At 46.3% G+C, this 16,273-nt stretch overlaps 1 protein-coding gene across 5 annotated transcripts in view; it reads left to right on the plus strand.

The window, feature by feature from the left end:
• Nucleotides 1–16,273, plus strand: part of RIMBP2 (RIMS binding protein 2) — a 332,648-nt gene that overhangs the window by 75,259 nt on the left and 241,116 nt on the right. For 3 of the 5 annotated variants that reach the window (XM_033220100.1, XM_033220104.1, XM_033220103.1), the window contains exon 2: nucleotides 14,168–14,302. The gene's annotated coding sequence lies outside the window, so the exon portion shown is untranslated. Of the gene's footprint in view, nucleotides 1–8,923; nucleotides 9,040–14,167; nucleotides 14,303–16,273 lie in introns of those variants that run through there. The other 2 variants (XM_033220102.1, XM_033220101.1) reach the window with 1 other exon arrangement.

Raw genomic sequence — 16,273 nt, forward strand, 5'->3', positions numbered from 1 at the left:
TGAGTGGCAGTGTGGCCTGGCCGTGAGGCCACGCATCCCTTTCAGAGCCGGCCTGGTTCGGATCGTGGTACCTGTGACCTGCTGGTGTGAGTTTCAATGCGTAGCCTAGTTTTCTCATCCCCAAAGTGGAGATAATGATGGGACTTGACTTATAAGGTTGTTGCTATCAGGATTAAATGAGTGAATTTAAGCAAAACATCATGGACAGTGCCTGGTGCTTAGAAGAGGATAGATGCATGTTAGTTGATGTGGGTTGTCGAAGCAATAAAGGTTATTATTCCTAGTGGGATAGTCTGACTTGTAAGACTAAAACCAGCCTGGGCGTGGTGGCTCCTGCCTGTAATCCCAGCACTTTAGGAGGCCAAGGCAGGCAGATCACTTGAGGTCAGGAGTTCAAGACCAGCCTGACCAACATGGCAAAATCCCGTCTCTACTAAAAATACAAAAATTTGCCGGGTGTGGTGGCATGTGCCTGTAATTCCAGCTACTCAGGAGGCTGAGGCAGGAGAATCGCTTGAACCCAGGAGGTGGAGGTTGCAGTGAGCCAAGATTGCGCCATTGCACTCCAGCCTGGATGATAAGAGCAAAACTCCATCTCAAAAGAAAAGAAAAGAAAAGAAAAAGACTAAACCCAGAGTCCCAGCCAGAGCCAGGACCTCTCCCTGGAGTGTGGGGCATCCTTTGGGGTGTCCTGGAGGGGAAGCCATCTTCGCTTTCTGGTCTGCCTTTGATTCCCCCACCCCGTCCCCTGAGCCCCAAGTACCAATGCAAAGATTTTTCAGGCTCTTGTGGCAGGAGGCTGGGGGTACAGTGAGAAACATGGCTTTAGCACCAGAGACGTGGATTTGACTCTGGGCTCTGCTGGTTACAAAGTGTGTGACCTTAGACACAGCATTTGACCTCTGGTTGCCTCAGTTTTCTCATCTGTACAATGGGGATAGTGGCTTATCTATAGAGTCAGGTTGGGGATTAATGATGTACAGCACTAAGGTATGACCCCATCCTTGGATGGCCCTGGCCAGCTGTCATTGTCACCTATGGCTTTGAGGAGCCCAACCTGGTGCAGCCATGCTTGGCACCCCTTGCTGTGTTGGCCATTCTGTCCTCCTGGTTTACTCTCCAGCCATGCATAAGGGGTATGAGGTGCCCCGAGGCTGACTCATTTTCTGGAGTGCTCTCAGCACGGCCACCTCTTCCTTCCCCAGGACTCCAGGAACAACATAGGCGCAGTTTGTTTTTCTGTTTTGCACGGCAGTTAATTTCCAGGCACTAATGAGGGGCTCTCTGCCCATGAGGCTGATTAGCAGAGAAGAATTGAGGGCGGCAATTATGACGCAGAAGAAAGGCAAGACACTGCAGTCACGATCCTAAATCCAGCCTGTGATGCTGGGCTGAGTGTCCGTCAGTCACGATCCTAAATCCAGCCTGTGATGCTGGGCTGAGTGTCCGTCAGTCACGATCCTAAATCCAGCCTGTGAAACTGTGAAACGAAGGCTCCCTCCAGCCTTGGGAGACCGGGCCCTCATGGTGCAGTCAGGGCTCGTGATTTATTTTAGCTTTCTGTCCTTGAAATGGCAAACAGAAGAGGACTTGGGACCACCTGACCCTTCTGTGGTCTCGTAATGATGATGGCATGCCTTCCAGAGGCTACGCGTAGGGCACAGCACTGGCATTCCAAGGCGTGCATTAGAATCGGTTAAAAGGATGGCAAGACGGCGGTTTCTCCCGCCCACCCACAGAAGCAGCGCTGAGCGCGGGGACGGCTGTGATGCTGTCATTAGTTAGCTTTAATAGGGCCATGTCTGCCCTTTCTTTGGTTGACAGTGTTCCCCGTGGTTTCCTAGTATTAAAGTTATCAGTTTAATGTTTCCAAAGGCCCACTTAGGCTTTTCTTTCATATCTGAAAAGAGAATAATTTTTCCTTCGAAAACCTTGGTGGCCCAGAGCAGCTGCCTCTCTCCCTTTGGTCTGTACTGATCCTCTACCTTAGGGGGTGGCTCAGGAGGGGGCAGAGGTGAAGCCCGGTGGTTGTGTGTGGTCCCTGGGGCCAGATGCCCACGTCCAAATCCCCACGCCTCACCTTTGGAGCTGTAGGACCAGGAGGCGCCTGAAGCCCTCTGGGCCGTGGTGTCTCCCTCGTAACATGCACGGTTCATCACGGTACCTACCTCGTGGCCTCTTTCGGAGCTTCAGTGGACACTTTGAGTAAGAGGCTTTGAACCTTGCTTAGTACAGAGTAAGCTCTCAAAAGTTGGCCGCGATTACGGACACGAATAGTGTTAATAGTTAGCACTAAAACAGAAAATGAAATTCTGGACATAATTTTATTTTAGAAAATAGCATGATACACTGAACTTCAGTTTGAAAATAAAGAAGTAATTGGGCTAAAGATAAGCTTAATCTGTGATGGAAGGTTCTATACATAATTGTTCCAGGGCTTTTAGTGGGAGCAAAATTAATTTTCATGTAAGATGATTAAGCTGATGAAATTGCTCTTGAGCGGTAAGTGTGTTTAATTAAATGCAGGGTGTCGCTGAGCTCAGGTACACATTGTCCCCGGGGAGTGTCCTGTTCTCTGAGCTGTCTCCTTGAGCAGGAAGGGGGGTTCTAGGCTGTGGGTTTGTTCCCCATCTTCCTCGGTGGCTGAAATGTCTATGATCGAAAGTAACATCGTGAGATGCCCATTGTGCTGGGGTGGAGTGTACAGGCGTGACCTGTGCAGTCTGCAGTTATTCAAACCAACTAGAACTGACTAGAAAGCTAGCCAGGTCCCCACAGGGCTAGACTTCCTGGAACAGAAATGCCAGGAAGCTGAGGGCTCCCTCACATGCCAGGAATTTATGGAGTAATCCAAGCGTCTTAAGCTCTCTGGAATTATTTTATTGATTTACATCTCTGGAGAACGGAGCAGCCTGACTATGTTTCCTGGGGGAGGTTTTTATCTCGGCTTTCAATTTTCACCTGTTAATGTTCTGTCATTTGTAGCTAAGTGGAGACACAAGAAATCAAATATTTCATTCAACACTATAGTTAGGGTGCGGGTCTCATGAGCCAGGTGCCGTTCGGGGACTGGGGGTATAGCAGGGGATATGGTGGTCCCAGCCCCTGAGCTGCTCGGACTCATCTGAATGAGCCCAGCCTGCTGACCAGGAGGAAATCCGCTCACCCAGAATGGTGTAGACGCTTGCTGTGTACAAAAGAACAGCAATTAAAGGGGTGAGGTAACTTTTTGATCAGTTTTGAAAAAAATTTAATACTTATTTTTGTTTATTATTTTTTTTTTTGTGGCAGGGTCTTGTTCTATCTATTAGGCTGGAGTGCCTTGGCCTCCCAGAGTGCTGGGATTACAGGTGTGAGTCATTGCACCTGGCCAATAGATTTCTTTTTTTGTTTCTTTTTTTTTTTTAAAGACAGAGTTTTGCTGTTGTTGTCTAGGCTGGAGTGCAATGGTGTGATCTCAGCTCAATGCAACCTCTGCCTCCTGGGTTCAAATGATTCCCCTGACTCAGCCTTCCGAGTAGCTGAGATTACGGGTGCCCGCCACCATGCCTGGCTCATTTTTGTTTTTTTAGTAGAGTTGGGGTTTCACTATGTTGGCCAGGCTGATCTCGAACTCCTGACTTCAGGTGACCCACCCGCCTCGGCCTCCCAAAGTGCTGGGATTACAGGCATGAGCCACCGCGCCTGGCCAGACTTTTTTTAAAAGAGCAGTTTTAGGTTTACAGAAAAACTGATCAAAGGGTACAGGGAGTTCCCAAGCATCCCCTCTTCCTGACACCACAGTTTCCCCTGTTATTAGTGTGGTGCATTTGTTTCAGTTGATCCAATATTGATACTTTATTATTAACTAGAGTCTATAGTTTACACTAAGGTTTACTCCTTGTCTTGTGCCTTCTATGGCTTTTGACAGGTGTGTTTCTGTCATAGCATCAGACACAGTAGTTCCACTGCCCTAAAAATCCCTCCTGTTCTACCTGTTTTTCCCTTCCTCCCCTTACTCCTGGCAACCACTGATTTTTTTTTCTTTTCTTTTTTTTTTTTTAACTATTTCCATAGTTTTGCCTTTTCCACAATGTGCTGTAGTTCGTGGTCTCCAACCTTTTTGGCACCGGGGATCAGTTTCATGGAAGACAACGGATGGGGAGGGGAAAGGTTTCAGGATGAAACCTCAGATCACCAGGCATTAGATTCTCATGAGGAGCAGGCAGCCCAGATTCCTCCCATGCGCAGTTCATGGCAGGGTTTGTGCTCCTATGAGAATCTAATGCCTGATGATCTGACAGGAGGCAGAGCTCAGACAGTTGCTTGCTCACCCACCGTTCACCTCCTGCTGTACGGCCCGGTTCCTAACAGGCCACCCTTACCGGCCCGCGGCCCGGGGCTTCGGGACCCAGATAGAGTTGGAATCGTACAGTTTGTAGCCTCTTCAGACTGACTTCTTTCACTTAGTAATGTGCAGTGAAGGCTCCTCTATGTCTCTTTATGGCTTGATAACTTATTTTTTTAAAGTGTTGAGTTATTCCAGTATCTGGATGTACCATTCATTTGCCTATGAAAGACATCTTGGTTGCTCATGGGACTAATTCTAAGCTGAACCTAATCGGTGTCTATTCTCAAACAGGGTGGCTTTCATGTGTGTTCATCTGGGGAGACCCTGGAGAAATCAAGAAGGCAAGACATTGGCGATTTCTGTGCTCTGGACACCAATTTCATGACTCACAAGTTATTCATCCAATGCCTACTCATTCTAGCAACTAGACGTTGGTGATGCCACTATACCAAAGCAGCTAGGGGTGGATTCAGAGGACACTAGAACCCATGGTCATTAAGTTTGCATTACAAGAAGCCTGATCTTCTCAACTGTCTACACAGTCAACGCCAAAACATTGGCCAAAGTCCCTAAATAACTTATTTACCAAGCAGAATATTATCTTCTTAATAACCAAAGTTAGTAAAGCCAGTAGGACCCAGGGAATCTGCACATTCCTCCTCTCCTTTCCCATGAGCTGTACAGGAAGGTATCCCAAGCCAGGCCCGAAGGTTTCTGGATAAACAACAAATGGGGAAGAGGACACTGTTGCCGGAAGGACATTTACAGCAGGACATCGTGGCTCCCCCTCATTCTGTTAGGCATCAGGGTTGGTTCTAACCAAGTCCCACAAATCCCTTTGCTCCCGGCAGACAGTACAGGGGATATGTTGATCAATTCTTTATTTTCATTAATTTTAGGATTCCCTAACTGTTGACTCGAAACTTTGGTTCTAATCACATTATTCTTATTATATGTTCCCAGAGTTGGTTTACATTACTTTCACTTTAATGGGGGCTACTTCTTGGACTCACTAATTGCATGACTAATTATACTAAAGCATTGTGGATCCTCCAGTCCGATGTGCTGTCTCAGGCATGCATTCATTCATTCACTCGACATGTGTTGATCCAGTGTTTCCTGCGTTCCAGGCACTGCTCTAGGCTGGGAGGGGCCCCGTGGGCTGTGAGACCAACAAGGATTCTACTCCCAGGGGCCTCCCATTCTACTGGGGCAATTGGTGATAAGCATTTGAAATGGTGATGGGGTGGGGCGATGCGGTGGGGCTTTAGCCTCTCCTGAGAGGTGATCTGAGGACAGGATGAGGCAGCAGAGGCAGGAAAATAGGATGCAGCTCTGCAGAACATCTCAGCGCAAAGATCTGATGGCTATGAAGTGTGGAATTTTCTGTATATACTGCTATGAACACTTTCCCATTTTAACATTTGAATGCAATGTGGAGCCAAAGAGGTGGTACTGAACAGGCATGGCACACACACCTTCACGATTCTCTGCTGTTCCGTACCCAGAACAAGGTGACAAGACAGTGTCCCCACGACACTACTAGGTGTGTATTGGTTTGGGTTTTTACTAAAAGTGGCAGAAAATCTAATTACACTGACTTAATCCTAAAAGGGAATGTGTTGAAACACAAACAAAAAACCCAGCTGTAGGTACCAACTTCAGTTACGGCTTGATCCAGGGGCTCCAGTAATGCTGTGAGGTCTTGGTTTCTCCTCATAGCTCAGTGCTGCTCTCTGCAGTGCTGACTCCACACCCAAACTCTCTGTAATGCCAGGCTATCATTCCTACCTTGCTGGGCTCATGTCATGGAGCTGGCTGATGGGTTAGTGTTCACTCATTTCCCCACCCATTCATTTCTTCTATAGTGTGCGAGTATCTGGCACATATCCAACACTGGGCTAAGAGCTGTGTGGTTATTACCTCATCTAGTCCATTCAAGAAGCCCTTGGATTAGGTGATACTATTTTACCTACTTCACAGCTGAATCAGTTGAGGTTCAGTGAGGTCTAATGAACGTTCAAGGTGATTCAGCTGGTAAGAAGCGACGCTGGGGTCCTGGCACCTGCACAGAGCCAGCTGGTAAATAAGATAAATACAACCGCTCATCTCCACTTGGTCCTAGTTTTGTGAGGACCACCAATAGGTAGTTAGGAAATTAGGAATCGCTGGTGCTTGAGATCACCGGTAGGGAGGAAAGATTCCATGAGAACACAGATGAAGGGTCTTAGAGGGAGGGCTTCCTGGGCGAAGTGACATCTGCCTGAAAGACAATAGAGCCAGCCGTGTGTCGGGACAAGGAGGGTAGACCAGCCTCGCTGGGGGACAGCAAGTGTGAGGTCTGACCGAGAAAGGTCAAAGGCTCCGTTTGAGATCTTGGAAGGAGTAGTTCATCATAAAGTGTGGAAAGGGAGGGTGGTGGCGAGAGATGAACACTGAGGGCTTAGTGGAACCACGTCACGAGTGGCATAGTAACCTTCACTCTGAGGCTGGAAGGCAGAGGGACTTTAACAGGGGAGGGACAGAGATTTCCGTTTAGCAAGTCGGCTGTGCGGAGAAGACAGCAGGGGGTGGTGGAGTGGATGTAGGGCGTCCGGTGGGAGAATGCAGGAGAGTGAAGTCAGAAGCTGGAATGTAGAGCGGGCAAGGGTTGGAAGGACGTTAAGATGTGTGGGCATTCATCAGGTCACTTTCAGATGTTAGGTGGGACTGCACCCCTGGGCCCCATTTTTCCATCTGGGCCTGTGCATGATGCATGGAAACAGCAGCAGTTGCTAGAATGAGATAGCATTGGATGAATAACTTGTGAGTCACGAATTGGTGTCCAGAGCACAGAAATCGCCAATGTCTTGGGGTGCAGCATTCAATGCCAGCAGTATCCCCTCGAGCTTCTCCTTCCCGCCGATGTGTGGTGACCTGGGTGGTGGCCAGTCCGTCAGCCTGTGTCCCAGGTGGGGATGATTGGAGCAGAGCTGCAGACACAGGGCAGGTGCCGCCAAATGCACCCAGGTGATCTTAAGCCACTGTAATCAGAATTATTTGTAACCACAGCAGAGCCCAGCCTACCCTCACTGCTACATATGGGAAGGCAACAGAGAGGCTGAAGACTTCACTCCTTCGGCATCTCAGCAAGTGCTTCAGTAGCTCCTTTGGCCGGATGCTCTCCTGGGTTCTTAGAATACAATGAGCAGGGTCCCTCCCCTCCTGGAGCTGACTGTCTAATGGGGACAGAGGTAGGTCCAGGCACTGGCCCGCCTGGCTTATGGTTTTCCTACAGCAGTGACCATCAGCCCATGCAGTGGGTGTGGAGAAAATGAACTGCTGAGCTTCCTGAGGCTGGAACAAAGCAATCTGATGAAAGGCATGTGCTTAATTCTCAAGAAACAATGAACACAGGCATGAGCAGCAGCCGGGACGAGAACGGAGAGGGGGATGGGTTCCATCCTGTGTGGCCCCCTGGGGTAGGGGGAGCTGGGATCTGTCACCCAGCTGGGGTCTTCTCATCTCTGAATCTCAGCTCACTTTTTCTTGTGCTCTGGATTCTGTGATTTTAATTAATGTGCTGGAGACCCTGTTGTTATCGGAAACAGAAAATGATTTGTTTACAGGTAGAGTCAGCCAGGTGCGGTGGCTCAGGCCTGTAATCCCAGCACTTTGGGAAGCTGAAGTGGGTGGATTACTTGAGCTCAGGTGTTCGAGATCAGCCTGGGCAACACAGTGAGATCCCATCTCTCTAAAAAAAAATTTTATTTTTTAATTAGCCAGGCATGGTGGCGAGCACGGTAGCCTCAGCTACTTGGGAGGCTGAGGTGGGAGAATAGCTTGAGGCTGGGAGGTCAAGGCTGCAGTGAGCTGAGATTGTGCCACTGTGCTTCAGCTCAGGTGACAGAGTGAGACCATGTCTTAAAAAAAAAAAAAAGTCATCTTTAAAGAGAGGCAAGTTTCTTTGGATTGGATGCTGTGACCTGCTGGACCAAAGGCAGCATATGGCTTGTGGTGTGAGATGGATCAGGGCTCAAAGACCCCCAGTCAGAGACTTGGGGTGTGATTGTTAACCTGCCTGAAGCTAATCATTCATTTGCTCCAAGGGCTTTGATGAGGAGTTCGTGAGACACGGCGTAGAAAACATTAAACCTGAGCACTCCTGGTGCAGGTGAACTTTTCCCCCCGCTTCCTCACTCCACGTTTCTTGCTTCAGATTCCTTCCCAGCAATTCTGTCTCCTCTCTCCATGTATACAGCTCAAGAGAACAGGTGGCATTTCCCGCCTCCCCGTCTCCGCTCCCAAGGATATGTAATTCTGTGTCATGCAGCTCCAGGAGAGTTGATCTGGGGTGGGGAGATTCGGGGGGGAAGAGAGCGACTGAGGAAGGGAAGGTGGTGTCTTGTGACACAGCTCATTGTCGAAGGACAGGTTCCCAGTGGCTCTGCACACCGGGCGCTTGTTCCCCCTGTGACTCATTAAGACAGGCGTGCTGTGTGCCAGCGGCTCCCATTCGCAGATTGAATTACCATCCTATTCAGCTGACATAAAGCAGTTTCTGGCCGGCTCGGGCAGCCCATGAATAAGTAAATAGCCTTCCAGCCGGGTGCTGAGCACAAACATCTGAGGCTCAGAAAGGCTGGCGTCCACGGGGACAGGAAGGGGGGCTGGCGGGGACGCCTGGACCAGTCTGTCTGGTCCACTAGACTACTGATCTCCGGTGCCTTGTAAGTACCTGCTTTTGGGGCTGAGCAAAGAGCCCGATGGGTTAATGAGATACAGCTTAGACACAGATGGGAAATTGATCTCTTTCTAGGCTGTGGGCTGTAGAGCAAGGGCTGTTCTCTGGACTGAGAGGTGGGAAGAGGCGTTTCCAGACTCGGGGGATGGGAGGGTGGCGGGGGTTGTGATAACCCCTGGTTTCTAAGCCTTTGGGTCTTAATTGAGGCTCAAATCACGGTTACTACCCTGGGGTATTCCTTTCCAAATCTGTCCTCAGGCCCTGTGTCAGGCTAAAAAAGACCTTTGGTCCCGAGGGTCCGTTTGGGTAGGCTGTGGGCAGGACACTCAGGATAAGATGGGGCTCAGGAGGAAAGGCAAGGGTTGGGTGTTCCGTTATTTGTCCCTCCAACTTCCCTCCCTCGGGAATTCACTATTCTGGTGGAAACAGTTTGGTTTTGCTAGTTTAAGCATCACAGAACTGGCATTAGAAACAGCATGTATTCCAAGTCGTAAGGGGGAAATCTCAAGTGGAAATTCCTACTCTTTTTTCGATTTTTGTGCAGCATTTTCAACTCTTTGAGCTCAAATGATGAGATGAAGTTGAACACCCGTTAGAGAATGAATATAATCAGACAATGGATATAATTGTAGCATTTTAATTTCATGTAAGTCCGCTGTTAGTTGAAATATACAGCAAAAATGTGAGGGTGCTGACTCTGGCTTAAGACCTGGGGGGGTTCTTTTTTTTATGTGTTCTATGTAGCGAGGACCTTGTAGTAAACAGGTGAAATGAACTGCGTCTGTGCCTGACATTAAATAGTAAGAACGAGCTCCTCCCTCGTGGCAGAAGGCATAATCCTGTGCTCCATGATGAACATGTTTATGGGGCAGGGCAGGTGGCCGGTGTTTTCTGTTACCTGGCATTCGAGGGCAGCGGTAAAATGTACATCAATAAATCATTGTTTTTGTTTTCCTCTCTGCCTGAATGGCTCTGTTAATTAAAACTGTGTAAAGTGGTCTTCGAGCTCTGTACTCAATTTCACTTGGGCTGGTTAGGGTTGGTTATGCACAGCCCCACAAATCCTTTATCTTGCTGGACCACTTTTGAATGAATAATGATCATATTTCACCTGTAACCATACAGAGTAGTTTTTTTATGCCGTATAATCATTAGCAAGCTCTCCAGTCAACCTGGTGAGATGTTAAATGCATTGAGAAGCTGGGAACCATTGCACCACCTAAAATTTTTTCTTCTTTAACAGAACTAGAAAAAAAAAATGTACATCACTTGCAGATTATCGTGACTTCCTGTAATCTCGTTTTTTCATGTTATTCTCTGAGAGAACATGATTCCTTAGAGGAGAAGAATAGGATGTGTGTTGGTGGAGGTAAGGACTTGGTGGTTTGCATTAAAAGGAGGTAGTCAGCAATGATGACGACGTGCCTCTGCCTGCAGGGATCTCACAGGAGGTCTCTGCCTTGATTCCTTTGCATCCAGCCCATCTGATCATGGTTAGAAACATCTCCGTTTTATTGTTTGCTGAAATCGTCCCACAATGAAGTAGGTGGACCAGTGATGTTACATCAGATGACTTTAGAAGATGTATAGATTTTTTGAAATATTTTTATGTGATAGCTCTTTCATGTAGTTTAAAGAAAAGACATAGGCATATCAAATAAGTTAGCATGATAGTATAAGGTTTCCTTTGAGAAAGATTTGTAGAGAAAGACTTTAGTGAGTTCCCAAACTAGACACAAGCATGCTTTCTTTTGTGCTGCAACAGTATTTTTTAACTTGAAAGTGCACACATATAATAAGAAAAATCAAGTGTATAAAGATATATGAAAAAATTCTCGTGCTGTCTCTTCTTTCCGTATCCAGTCCCTCGAGCCCACTTTCAATACTTCTAGTGGTTTCTTCTTGAAGCTCTTAATACTAAAAATTGCCTATATTGTGACTTTTTTTTTGACTTACCAATTTTCCTAAGTAAAAAATATTAATAGCACTTTCTGGGGTGGTAGATAAGTGGTTCTCAAAGGGCTTTGAGTGGGCAGTTTTGCCTTTCAGGGTTGGTGTTGGGAGACACTTCTGTTTGTCATGATTCAGGGAAAGTGTGTGTGCTACTGGCCTCTGGTTGCTACTGGCCTCTGGTTGCTACTGGCAGGGATGCTGCTAACCACCTCATAGTGCACAGGACAGCCTGCACAAGGAAGAATTCTCTGCCCCAAATGTCACACTGCTGAGGTTGAGAAGCTCTGTGGTAAATGAAGATTTGGTTATCTTAGTTTTCCTCCCCCAATCTATACACATAGTTAAATTGCTACTTTAAGTGAATACTTAGTTGTTACATTGCTATTGTGTATATATTGTTAATGGTGGCACCAATTAGTGACTGTGATTACATTTCTTTTGTTGTATGGCTTTTTAGTTTTCCTGGAGTTATTAATAGCCTGGTTTTCAATTGTGCCATTTGCAATCCACATATTAAAAACTCTTCTCCAGTTCTTTCTGGTATCAAAAGCTTTTCTTGAGTCTCTCTTTTCTCTAGATTCTTTATTTCTAAAGCTCTCTGTTGTCTTGTTTCAAACCGATTGCTCTTGAGAGCTAAGGCTCAGCTGTCACCTTGGCATTCTTCTCTATCCCCGTTTAAGGTAGGATTTGTTGTTTTCTGGATTCTGTGGCTTTACCTTTTATCTTTTTGTTTCACTTGTTTTGCTGCAGCAGTCATTTCCTAAGAAAGAACACGCTGTGGAGGTACATTTTATGAGTCTTTGCATGTATGGTAATCTCTCTTCTCTAACCTCACACTTGACTGACAGCTTGTTTGGGTATAGAACCTTAAGTTGGAAATAATAGTCAATCAGAATTTTAAAGACATTCTGTTGGCTTCCAAGGTTGCTGCTGAGAAGTCTGAGGCTCTAACCCATTCTTTTCCTTTTTAAAATTCCACCTCTTCTTTCTAACGGTTATGGGAAGTATTTAGGGCCTTCTCTTTATCATTCACCTTCTCAAATCTCATGGTACTCTTTGCTTAGGTCTGTTTCATCTATGTTGCAGAGCACTCATGAGATCCTTAATCTAGAACATGTTCTTATGTTTTTCTGACAATTTTCAATTTATCGTGATTCTGGGCAGTTTAAAAACTCGAACAAAACAGAAGTAAAGGAATTTCTGATATTTTGGTTGTTTATGTCAACATGAAGGTCTACTGATATATATAGGATTTTTTGTATTTAAATATTTGGTGGCCCAGATGAGAATTCCCGAAGAGTTTATGCGTAGTATGCTTGTTGGTTTTTATATTAATTTTATTAATTAACTTGACCCATAATAACTCTTTCTGTAGTTGGCTGGGCATCAGTCAACTGATTGTTGTTATTCTTTCTGGAAACCTTACTGGTAAAAGTTAGACCTCCTGGATTGATAGTCTCTTTTTTTTCTTTAATATTTTCTAGCACTTTGGGAGATTTCTTTTATCATCCAAATCTGCCATTAAAATTTTTATTTCAGCAACTATCTTTTGCATTCACAGGAGTTATTTTTGTCCTTCATTGGCCTTTTTAGCATCTTGTTCTTGACTTTTACATGCTTTCTGAAGATACTTGTTAGACTTATTGCTTTTTTTATTTCCTTGTTTGGTTGCCTGGATGATCTCTCTGTCTTCTGGGTTTTATCGTTACGTTCTTTTACTCTTCCATGTTAGAGGTTTTTAAAATGAAGCTGTACCGCTTGGTTGACTGCTTTTGGAGCATAGTCTCGACAGGTTGGGGGAAGTCAGTGGTGAGCTCACTCCAGGCTAGCTGTGAGGGAGCGGAACACATTTTGTTGTAGAAGCTCCTAATGTCAAACACGGTCTTTGCTCTTGGATTGTAGTTTTCTACCAAAATATTTCCAGTCTCCTGCCTAGTTTGAGAGTGGTGTGGGGTAGCATCCACCTACCTGCTTAATGCATTGGATCTGGGGAGGGGTATCCACAGGCAGACTGTCTAATTTGTTTTCAATATAATGGCACTTGGCTATTATGACCTCTGCCTGCTGCATGTGAGTCCTGAGCTCCCTCATTAAATATCTCTAGAAAACAAACTTCAGTCTCCTGCCTAGATGTCTTTCCCTCACAGATCCCTTGCACAAAATTCTAAATGTTATTTCAGCTTGAACTAACATTATGCGTGCCTGTTCTGGTATTCCCTGTCAGACGGAGAGTCCTGGAAGGCCTTGATCTTACTCATGTTTGGGCCTAACAGCTGTCAGGAACTTTGCAGGCACTCAGAACATGTTTGCTAAATTGAAATAAATTGAATTTTGGCCATACAGATGGTTTTTCAGCTCCAAGTTCTAGGATAAAGCCTCACTTGCTTTTTATCCTTCCTTTCGCTTCTGCTGGTTCATATGGACACAGGATACTAGCAAGCTCTTTAATAAAACCTAAGTTAATTCAACTTATCATCTTATTTTGTGATTCTGAGCAGGTCAATAACTCTTTTTAACAAAATAGAAGTAAAGAAATTTCTGATATTTTGATTGTATATGTCGACATGAAGGTCTACTGATATATAGGAATTTTTGTTTTTGAATATTTGATGGCCAAGATGGGAATTCCTTAAGAGTTTACTCTGTGTAGCATGCTTGTTGGTTTTTATATTGATTTTTATTAATTAATTTGACCTATAATAACTCTTTCTGTCATCGGCTGGACATCAGTCTCGTCTTGATAATTAAGGATATGTTCAGTGCATGCCCAGATACTGACCTGTTCCCTCAATTCCGTCCCTTGCTATCATCTGTCTAACCTGGATAATTAGCCCTAAGTGCATTTCTCTTGGCAAATTCAGGAACTTGACAGTCTACTCAAGGAGTCATGAAAGCTTCGCGTCAATGGCTGTGTTGTATCGTTGCATTGTTCTATACCAGGAAATTTGGTTGAAGGGAAAGAAAAATCTCAGGCTGGGAGGACCATGAGTTCAGTTTCAAATTTGTCCTTCACTCAGCCCTCAGTGTTCTGAACTGGAAAATGGTAGCAGAATTCGTGCCTCTCCCTGGCTCTTAAGCATCAAGGAACGTGAAGGAGGCAGACAGACAAACTTGCAAGTCATTCTTTGGTGACAGAAGATTGTGTCTGCTTCTTCCTGCAGCTTGGAAATGACGCGCCACACCTGAAGCCTGCAGGTGCTGAGGCCACATTCGATCAGACCCAAGCTTTGGGAGACCCCTGGGGAAACTTCCCACTTCCTGTCCTGAGACCAGGAACTCAGCAGAGAAACTTTGTGGTAAGTCGTCCTTTCTTTTCTCAGAAGCAGTATTCCTCTGTGTCAGTTAGGAGCTGTGTCTGTTCTTTCACAGTTTGCTGATTTATTCGAGGCATGTTTATCGGGTGCCAGGTGTATGTCCCCTAGTTAAGAGGAAGGAGTGGTAAACAGAGCAGATGTGGTCCTTACCCTCACAGAGAGAGGAACATCATGGGGAACAGCTGTGCAAAGGCCCTGAGGCAAGAAAGAACTTGATGCCTGAAAATCTGGGTGTCTGGAGCACAGATGGGAGAGGTGGACAGGGCAGTTCATTCAGGACCTTAGGGCTGGCTGTGCTAGGGTATTGATTCTAAATCTGAAGAACAATGGCCAGAGAGTAGTGATTGATTTTAGGTGGAGAGTGACATGATCCAATTTTTATTTTAATAAGATCACTCCCAGTTCTGAATGGAGGTGGAGGTAAGCGTGGGAGTGAAGAGGATTAGGCAGCGACCATGTAGTCCACATGACTGGCAAGGGCGGCCTGCAGGCCTGCACCAGGATGGTAGTGGACGTGAGGGTCATTGGAGAGGCCCTGGATGTATCTGGGCAGCAGGACCTGCTAGCCATTGTGATAGACTGGGCTGAGAGGGAGTGTAAGGGGGTGACAAGAATGGCCTTCATATTTTTGGCCTGGGGCACATGGCGGAAGGGGAAGACCATTTCCTAAGATGAGAAAGACTGAGAGAGCAGTAGAAGTGTGGGGAGATTCATATCCAGGTTTGCGCTGAAGCCCAGTTTTGAGTTTGAGTTACCTGACTGACACCTAAATACAGGGAAAAATCCACAGTTTGACAGTCAGTTTCAGTGTTCAGGAGAGAACCCTAGGCTGGTTTCTTCATTCCTTGTGAAATGTTTGGTTTCAGATTTCCTGTGCAGAGGTGTGATCTGAACTCAGGGCAATAGTTCACCCCATGTAATCATGAGACAATCTTGGGTAGCAAGAATAACAGCTGCTGTTATCAAAGGTTTTCAACCCTGAAATGGCCGGCTCGGCACTGGTGGCACTGACTGTTCCACCTGCATTTGATCGTGCAGCAGAAGGTGAACCAGCTGGACCTTTGGTGCCCCTGCTTGGGCTTGGCAAATGAATCTGAGTCTCAGATTCCAGTAAGCATGGTCGTGGTGGAGAAGATGGTGATGATGCCGGCGGTAGTCCTGGTGACGTAGGAGATGGTGATGATGCTGGCGGTAGTTGTGATGATGGAGGAGATGGTGATGATGCTGGTGGTAGATGTGATCGAGGAGATGGTGATGCTGGTGTTAGTTGTGGTGGTGGAGGAAGTGGTGATGATTTTGGTGGTAGTCATGGTGATGGAGGAGATGGTGGTGATGCTGGTGGTAGTCGTGATGGAGGAGATGGTGATGATTTTGATAGTAGTCATGGTAATGGAGAAGATGGTGGTGATGCTGGCGGTAGTCATGGTGACAGAGGAGATATGATGCGGTAGTTGTGATGGAGGAGATGGTGATTTTGGTAGTAGTCATGGTGATGGAGAAGATGGTAGTGATGCTGGTGGTAGTCACGGTGATGGAGGAGATGTGATGTGGTAGTTGTGATGGAGGAGATGATGATTTTGGCAGTCATGGTGAGGGAGGATGGTGATGATTTTGGTGGCAGCTGTGGTGATGGAGGAGATGGTGTCGATGCTGGCGGTAGTTGTGGCAATGGAGGAGATGGTGTTGATGCCGGCGGTAGTTGTGGTGATGGAGGAGATGGTGGTGATGCCGGCAGTAGTTGTGGTGATGGAGGAGATGGTGTTGATGCCGGCGGTAGTTGTGGTGATGAAGGAAATGGTGATGATGTCAGTAGTCATGGTGATGGAGGACATGATGGTGATGCTGGTGGTAGTGATGCAGATGGAGGAGATGGTGATGATTTTGGTGGTGGTAGTTGTGGCAACAGAGGAGATGGTGATGATGCTAGCAGTAGTCGTGGCGACAGAGGAGCTA

Source organism: Trachypithecus francoisi, unplaced genomic scaffold (assembly GCF_009764315.1).
Source record: "Trachypithecus francoisi isolate TF-2019V2 unplaced genomic scaffold, Tfra_2.0 Lachesis_group11, whole genome shotgun sequence".
Taxonomy (NCBI): domain Eukaryota; kingdom Metazoa; phylum Chordata; class Mammalia; order Primates; family Cercopithecidae; genus Trachypithecus; species Trachypithecus francoisi.